General features: G+C 41.1%; 1 long non-coding RNA gene across 1 annotated transcript; it reads right to left on the reverse strand.

The window, feature by feature from the left end:
- Nucleotides 1–723: 723 nt before the first annotated feature.
- LOC121191245 lies at nucleotides 724–1,444 on the reverse strand. The gene is made up of 3 exons (XR_005895075.1): nucleotides 1,362–1,444; nucleotides 1,025–1,204; nucleotides 724–829 (listed from the first exon to the last, which is right to left on the reverse strand). It is a non-coding gene; the product is annotated as an uncharacterized LOC121191245 (long non-coding RNA).
- Between the last annotated feature and the right edge of the window lie 6,171 nt (nucleotides 1,445–7,615).

A 7,615-nucleotide genomic window follows, 5' to 3' on the forward strand; every position in this document is an offset into this window, starting at 1 on the left:
CCGAGCAGGTCACAGTGTGGTCCTCTGTCCACCTACTGAGACCCATAAGTCCAGCACCTGACAATGGACACACTGTAAAGGGTTTCACATATGAGAAGAGCTTGAGAGGATCTTCGTTTAAATTGCTGTCACTTTGCTGGCCTCTTTGTGTCCAAAGATAATTGCCGCACAGACTAAATAATGGCCTTATTTATTCAGTCACTTAAAGATGTGATCTACGTTTTTGACATTATATAAGAATTTTCATATATAATTGACATGTTTGGCCTCTACAGATGGCAAGCACCCATTTTTGTGTTTCTCAGCTTATTGAAAACTATAATTAAAAAAATGATCAATAATTAACTCAGCTTCTGCGTTAAAAAAAAAACACCTCTTTGTTTTATATGTTGATCACACACCAGCTGCCTTTAATTGATTCCTCCAGCACTTAAACACAGAAAGGTGTTAGATTTGGTTCAGCTGAGAAAACATTACCATTTTACACACTCACATTGTGAATTAAAAAACATGTGATTAGTGGAATCATCTTTCAGGTTGTATGAAGACTTCTACCATCTCCTGCTGCTTTATTCTTCCTCAGACATTTACATATTCTGAATTGTTCTTCTGTTCATTACACCTACAATTCAAATTAAAATAAAATGTATGTAATCTAACACTCATTTTAAGGTGCATACTTTTTTTTGCCCCGAATGCATACATGAATGTGTTGTTTTTCCTCTCTGCAGTCCCCACATCTATAATCCCTTTTATTGAAATCCGTGTCACCTGCCGCCTGCGCAGTCCAGCACCCTGAAGCAGTAGACGGCTGGCATAGTGACGGGCACTGCAGTGAGAGGAGAGAGAGGCAGAGACATGACCATAATGCCTTTCATTTAATTGTAATGGTAGATTTTTAAAACTCATACAAATTAGTAGTTTATGTCATGTGTAAATTTAACTGGAAGGCTACAAGCAACTTAGCAGCAGGGTCTACAACACAGATATTTGAGCCAGTGAAAGAGCCTTAATTTTCACTGACAGTGGTACCAAATTTCACTGTGAGCTTGACATCCCCCTGTTGTTATGGCAGCACACTGTCACCAGGACTGCCCACACTGTTGGTCAGGAAGATGGAGTCATGGTGGGCATCTTGGCTGGATGCATGTTGCCTGTTTCCCTGCGAGTATATTAGCATTGCTTCGAGGTAGCCCACGCCACGCTAAGGATGAGGAGAGAGAAGACGGAGTGAAAGAGAGAAAGGAAAGCCAGAGGGAGAGAGGAAGAAGGGAGGATTGAGCAGAGGGAGTGCAAGGCAATTTTGCAAACCTGTGACACATTAATTATTAACAAACTCGTGCTAAATGCGTAAACTCTACCTCCTTGTTCACTTGTTCATTCTCTCTTCTCCTTTCTTCACACTCACCTCCTGCGGAAAATGGTCACATGCCCTCTAGACGTGTACACACATACAAACTCACACACACACACACACGAAATCCAATGAGGTGGCATGTGATGCTCGTAACATGAAGTGGAGCATGTCAAAGGGCAGGGGAAGGTGTCAGGCACAAGGTCTGCAAAGGGTGGGAAACCGGAGGAAGAAGCCAGTGGGGAGGGCGTGAGGCAGAAAAACAAGGAGGTATGTGGCTATAATATGAAAGAGAAGACAAAGCTGCAAAGTGAGAGTAAGACAAAGATATAAACAGCAGGACGATGGGAGAAATTGTGGGGAAGTGGAGTAAAGAAAGTGCTTGCACACGTGATGCATCTTGCTGTAGGTGGGGTTTTTTTTTATTTTTTTGTTTTTAAGAGCTAATGAGGCTACCAATTCTGTTCATGAAAGAAATAACCACAGCAGAAACATATGGTCTGACTTTTACATAGACAAATGATGGATGAATAAGAGCATTGTATTAAAATGTAAAAAAAACAACAACAACAACAAAAAAAAAAAAAACAAAGACAAAGTGTGATCAAGTACAGCTGCTACAGCTAAATCCATCCTTTGCTTGGAGAGCTGCACATCTTTCATGCGGCTTGGTTAGCTGCTAATCGGTGGTCAGTCCATTTGGCTTTCAGTATTCTCTAATCAATTGTTGCAACGGCATAACACGGATGTGCCTCAGTGTGTTTTTGTGTGTGTGCGAGAGCGTGAGTGTGTGTGTTGAGGCAGGCGCTGCTTGAGCGGTCACTCTGCCCCTCAGGCGATGGTGTGTGTTTGGAAGGGAATGGATCCTCCCCCAGGAGTGCTGGGAGGAGATGTGTGTCAATGTCCCTACGATACTTTTGCTGCAGTCTGTCCTCTCACACAGGAGTCGGGTATCCGTGAGCATACGAATACAGACACAGCATCCCTAAAGAAGAAAAAAATAAAAGGCCAAGATATGGATAGACAATTCTAGAGTATATAAACAATCATGACTGTCCCAAAGACTCATCAGTGGGGACTGCAGGTGGGTGTGATTCTCTTTATGTATTTTTAAATTATCAAAATCGATGTAGCAGATTCACAGATATTTCTTTTCCACATTTCCTTATTAATGTGCAAAACCTGACACCTGGATTACCCACGATGCAACTTGACCAGTGACAGTTTAGCTGCAGATTCAGGTGTTTTTCTCTAGAAGTGGCTAATGTAGCCTGGAGCTGCTAGCCTCAAGCAGAGATAAGGATCGGGCTACTGAGGTCTGCTAAGCTCTAGTTAGAAAGCTCAATTCTTTCTAACTAGAGCCACAGGAGAAGTATAAATCTGTCTTACATGTTCTAAGTTAATTTCTGTCATGTTTCCATCCAAATGGCAAGTGAATTAAATGGACATACTTGAGAAAATGAAATGTGCTATCTGTGACTTCAGCTCAATATTGAGCTGAAGTGAATAAACAGGCTTCCTAAACATCACAATAAACAAATCTTGGGTTTTGTTTTTTCACTAAGTATTTTTTCCAGAATTGATTAGCTTTAGCTCTGCTTATATTGTTCTTTTGTGCATGCCCCTGATGGCTATATTTCATTCTGTCTGAAGACAAAAACAAGCAAATGCACTTGTTCTTGTAAAATATCCAATATGCTAATGCACATACAAATGGTCATAGTATGCCCCTTTATATCACAATGGGCAACTTTACATCACAGTGGGCACCATTAAGTTACAATGGCTACCTTGATGCTCGCAGCAGGGTGTATGACATTTCTGTGATATCAAAGGGGACAAACGTCTTCTTTGTTTCCAGTTCAGATCAGCATAAAAAGAGTTCTGTGATTACCACTGAGCTGCATGATTTGCAATGTATGCTCTGAATTTGTGCGCTGTTTGTCAATCGTCATAATTTTTGGTGAATCAAGTATCTCTGCTCCTCCTCCACTATGATATATCAGTTTAAGTATAATTCATAGTGGGTTTTATGTTTAGAAAATGTGCATCTTCGGGATATAAAGCCACAACCAACATGAAATAACAAGGTCCAAGTGGTGATCTACACAGGATGCAGATTTTCTTGTGCCTGACCTCATCAGACAGAAAACATCTCTACCTTGCTTTTGAAAGCTTTGTTATGATCCGCATATGTTCAGAAATGTGCAGATGCAGCTCCGGCTGTCATCCGAGTTTAGCAAGTCGGTGCAACCAACTGGCAACTTGACCATGATGATACTTAATGTGCGATGGGAGTTCCTCAAAAAAAGCATCAATATCAGAAAACAGTTCATTCTGAGCTAACACAGTTTAATAAGCCAACATTTTTATAAAGTGAAAAACTACCTCATCCTTCTCTGTTTTTTTTCTATCATGTTACCAACTGAGATCTCTCCTCACTGAATAAGAGTCTTCAGACATTACCTGTACCCAGTCCAACTGCACAGCACTGTGCGATTTTGCCAATGGTAGCAGTAATGCCATGTCCACTTTTACGCATGAGAAAACTTCCGACCCAGGTGCTAGTTGCTCAGGCACTTCACATCACCTTAGAGCTCCACATCCTTTCATGTGTCACAGCTCTAGCTAAATGGATATGGAGATAGGGCATCCTGAGTGGGCAGTGATCACATAAGGGACGGTGGTAACCAAAAACAAGAACGTGGGTGAGATGCGTGTTATTTCAGGGCAGTTAAATATGATCAACAGTACAGTAAAGAGAATTTTGCTTATCAAAGACGGCCACAATGGGTTACCACAATTCTGTGTGCACTGAAAGGTGTGTATGTGGCCATATAAATAGAAATACGAGGTTCCAGCATTTTTTTCTCTCTGACATGCTCACTGCTGTCACTCAGAAACACTGTCATTGGTGCAGCCATCCTCTCTTCAGCTGTCCTCTGGTAGATATACATTATATCTTGTGAAATAACCACATTTTCTGTCATATACTCTACAGACTTTTTTTTAACCATTATAATCCCTTAAATTTAGAACAATAAAATAGCTTGCACGCACATAAGGTTAAGGTAAGTCAATCTACAATTATTTCAGTTGTCTGAGAACCAGAGTTGCCCTGGTAACAAATGTTTTTCATTTACTTTAATGTAATAAATCCCTTGTTGAGTTTACACAGTCCTAAATATGGCATTTATTGTCACATACATTAACAGTCAAAAGTTTTAGATAGTTTTAGTAACCCCATTTTTCCAGTTGTTAGTGAAATTTAACGGACCAGTGTGTATGATTTAGTGGTATCAATTGGTGAGGTTGCAGAATGCAACCACCTGACTGCCCCTACCCTGACACCTCCCTTTTCAAGCATGTAGTGACTTTCAGGTAAAGTAAGACTGAGGGTTGCCCTCTTTAGTGCTAGGTTAGGTTTGTCTTTTCTGGGCTACTGTAGAAATATGGTGGTACAACATGGCGAAGAAGATCTGCTCCCTATGTAGATGTGAAGGGTCCATTTTAAGCTAACAAACCCCAACGATTCTTAGCTTATGCAGTGTAATCCAACAATCCTGCAATAAATCCTTCTTGCAAGGAGGTCCTAATTTTCAGTTTTTGTTGAACTTGCGTGTTACATCAATGACATGTTTCCACGTCTGAGTAGAGTTGTACTGTACATAGGCCTAAAACCTCTGCAGATCATGACTCAATATAGAGGCAAGAATGAGTCAGCATGAGTCATTTTTTGAAATCTTGCCAAGATGTCCAAATCTCACCTGAAATTGTGATAATGCCTTATACTAAGTGCTCAGCATCCTTGTCATACCATGTCTGAGTCTGACACACAGGATACCATGGCTGAGCACCAGTAGAGTCTGATTTAACAAATCCACATGCTGTTGAACTAAGGTGGGCGCCTGCTACAGACACAGAAAGCCTGGGTGAGGGTGCAGTCATTATGCTGTCACACGTTGACACTGCACCTACACTTTCGCTTACGCTCAGCATCTCGAATGATTTCCATACTCAGTATCAATCTTAATAACGCTCAGTGACAAAAGGTCATCTAGAACCCACAACGCAGATTCAGAAATATGATGTGATGACAACTGAGCCAGCTCCATCTGCTGATAAAGGCCGTGAATTGTGCTTGATTTTTGCCGTAGTACTGAGATTGTTTTGTCAAAGTTCAGAAATACTTTAAGTCCCATTGGCTGCCCATTTTCAGTCAGAGCTATAGCACATGCTGCCATTTTAGTTTTTGTTGTTGTTGTTTTTCTCATGCTGGCTTCGTGGCCTTATTTAAGTGCTTTTCTCAAACCCATAACTCACTGAGGACACCAGAAGTAGATATGCTCACAAATTCTTCATCACCAGACTTCCACAGGGCGCAGTCTGGTCCACCAGCCTGGCTGCTGAGAGCCAGACTTGTTTTCTTTCATATACTGCATTTCATCTTCTGCGTCTATGCATGGCCACGATGTTTCAAGTAAACAGCATGCAGAGAAACACTTATGTGTTTTACACCTTGTAACTGTGGTTACAGGTTGTGAGATCATTGGATTTTCAAAATATCCTCTGCTTATTTTCCTGTGGGCTGTTACATTCATCATCTAGGTTTTTTTTTTATGACCACAATGGGGCAGATGAGGAGCTTAGAGCTGAGAAAGGTACTGAAGCAGTAATTTTTGGTATTCAGCAAAAGTACTACTTGATAGTAATTTAATTACATTTTGTGTCAGAAAACAATAATACAGCTCATTCTAATTATGTTATCCTTTACAGTTATGTCAGTAGACAACAGATGCACATCTTAACTTGATTTTTTAGTGTTGCCCAGACACTTTTTCCCTTTTCACATAACAAATGTGAAAACGTTTTCAACAACAAGCGGCTGTTGTAAAGTCATGGGACTTGAGGGCACCAGCCAGATATAATACTCGTGATATTCTAACTGTTGCAATGGTGAAAGCTGCTATGTAGGTAGAAATGTAAGTTTTATTTCAGTTCATATGTGGGTGGGAACAATAAAACAGAAAATCCCGTTTCAAATTTCAGCACCAATCCAACACCTCGTGAGGGTGTTGCTCAAAGAACGGGTGCTTATTCAAATAGGAAATTGTAACAGAAAAGTTATTTATGAGTAAAGATAAAACAAAGAAAGAAGTGCCATGATAGCCAGGGGTTTGGCTTCGTCAGTGAAGAAATACCCAAGTACAATTTCAAATAATCATTTCCAGATGTTTACTTTCACATAATCACATAGTAACAGAATCATCTCAGGACCACAGCATGTGAAGTTTTTGATTCATTCCTAGGTTTTTTTTTTCAGCTGAGAAATATGGCTAAACTCTGAGCTATTATGTCACAAGCTGAGATGGTGGTGTGTTTTTATTTCAACCCATCTATACTATTTGTAGCTCCCTTTTAATCTGTTTTATGAAGACATCCCAGGCTTTTTACAGGTGGTCCAGAATGCATCCTCAAAGCTCTTGTTGTGGAGTGGGTGGCACGGTGGTGCAGTGGTTAGCACTGCTGCCTCACAGCAAGGGAGTTCCAGGTTCAAACCCCACACATGTCCTGTGTGGGTTCTCTCCGGGTACTCCGCTTTCCTCCCACAATGCATGGGTTAGGTTAATTGGCTAATCTAAATTGCGAGTGTGAGTGTGTGCGTCTGTCTTTGTGTGTCAAAGTGTCTTTTGACTCGTGACCAGTCCTGGGTGTACCACGCCTCTCGCCCATAGTAAGCTGGGATAGGCTCCAGCTCCCCATACGGATTAAGCGGTAGAAAATGAATGAATGAATGTTGTGGAGTCTCACTTAGATAAACTTATTTTTGCTAAGCTAACACACAGCTGGCTTTGGAAACTTAAAGTACAGTGAGAGTGGTATCGATCTTCTCATCTAACTCTCGGCATAAAAGCGAATGAGTGTTCGTCCTAAAATGCTAAGCTTTTCCTTTAAGTATTTGCATGTTTGCCCGTCTCTCAGCTTTCTTTGACGTCCCTCTGAGAAACAAACACATTGTAAAATCCTCCTTCTTTAGCTCGTCACACATGGATGACTATAACAGACACGTTGTACTTGGACAGTGTCACTGTGGCTCTCTGTGGGCTCTGCCTCTGTGGTTCTGGTCCCAGTGGACATGATCTCTAAGGACGTCTTACTCTGTCAGTTGCCGTGTCTGAAGAAAGGGCGAATGAGGAAGCACAGTTTGAGGTGAGTTTGTGCATTATTGCTCCAGCTGTTGCTCTGTTGCTTTGCTAATTT

This window comes from Toxotes jaculatrix, chromosome 12, assembly GCF_017976425.1.
Source record: "Toxotes jaculatrix isolate fToxJac2 chromosome 12, fToxJac2.pri, whole genome shotgun sequence".
Classification (NCBI taxonomy): Eukaryota; Metazoa; Chordata; class Actinopteri; family Toxotidae; genus Toxotes; species Toxotes jaculatrix.